Genomic DNA, 1551 nt, shown 5'->3' with positions numbered 1-1551 from the left:
CTCTCTCTCTCTCTCTCTCTCTCTCTCTCTCTCTCTCTCTCTCTCTCTCTCTCTCTCTCTCTCTCTCGCTCAGCTCAGAGTCAGCGCAGCAGTCACCTCTCTCCACCCGAGGCTGAAGGTCAACAGACGATCATGCTAAGCTTGCTAACTGTTCCACCCTCTGACTGCTGCAGGGGCGTGTCTTAGAGAGAGGCTTTTATACCAGAACACAGCCGCTGTGACGAAACCGTGGAGAAGCACGTCACAGCGGAGAGCCGTTAACCAATATGCAAATTAACCTGCAGTACCACTGCTCTACCCATATGAGCAGCAAAAAGACGTTTTTAGACCAAATATTTTGAACAAATACGGACAAAAACATCAAAATTAGCACAGAAACAGTACTATATAACATTTTAGACACATTCTAGACAGTTTAGCAGCTAACAAAAGTTAATTTTGGGGTAAGTTACTCTTTAAATGTCTTACAACCCCAATTCCAATGAAGTTGGGATGTTGTGTGAAACATAAAAAAACAAACTAACTAACTAAAAAAAACCCAACAACGATGATTTGCACCACTTTTCCTTTTAACAACATTCAGTCGTTTGGGAACTGAGGACAACTGTTGAAGCTTCGTATGTAGATTTATTTCCCATTCTTGCTTGATGTACAACTTCAGTTTCTCAACAGTTCAGGGTCTCCATTGTTGTATTTTGTGCTTCATAATGTGCAACACATTTTCAGTGGGAGATGGGTCTGGACTGCAGGCAGGCCAGTCTRGTACCTTCACTCTTACTAYGAAGACATGCTGTTGTAACAAGTGCAGAATGTGTCTTCATTGTCTTGCTGAAATAAGGACGTCCCTGAAAAAGACGTGGCTTGGATGGCAGCTTATGTTGCTCCCATGTACTTTTCAACATTAATGGTGTCTTCATAGATGCACAAATTAGGTTTCCAAAAACAATTTGAAATGTGGACTCTTCAGACCACAGGACACTTTTCCACTTTGATTCAGTCAATCTCAGATGAGTTCGGGCCTACAGAAACAGGCAGCGTATCTGGGTGTTGGTGAAAAATGGCTTAAGATTTGCATGGTAGAGTTTTAACTTGCACTTGTAGATGTAGTGATGAACTGTGGTCACTGATTTTCTGAAGTGTTGCTGAGCCCGTCTGTAATATCTGTTACAGAATGATGTTGGTTTTTAATGCACTGCTGCCTGAGGGATCGAAGGTCACGGGCAATCAARGTTGGATTTCGGCCTTGCTGCTTTCTAGCAGAGATTTGTCCAGATTCTCTGAATCTTTTGAAGATATTATGGATTTGCACAGTTTTCCCACAAAATGGTGAACTTTTCCCCATCCTTGCATGTGAACGTTGTTCATAGGTGATACATTTATACCCAATCATGACACAGTCGCCTGCTTCCAATGAGCCTGTTCACCTGTGGAATGTTCCAAACAGGTGTTTCTTGAGCATTACTCAACTTCCACAATTTTTGCTGCCCTAGCTTTCTTGGACGTGTTGCAGGCATCACATTCAAAAATGAGAATATATATATATATATATAT

The sequence above is a fragment of the Austrofundulus limnaeus genome, unplaced genomic scaffold (assembly GCF_001266775.1).
Source record: "Austrofundulus limnaeus strain Quisiro unplaced genomic scaffold, Austrofundulus_limnaeus-1.0 Scaffold61, whole genome shotgun sequence".
Lineage (NCBI taxonomy): Eukaryota > Metazoa > Chordata > Actinopteri > Cyprinodontiformes > Rivulidae > Austrofundulus > Austrofundulus limnaeus.
This window is presented reverse-complemented; position numbering follows the sequence as displayed.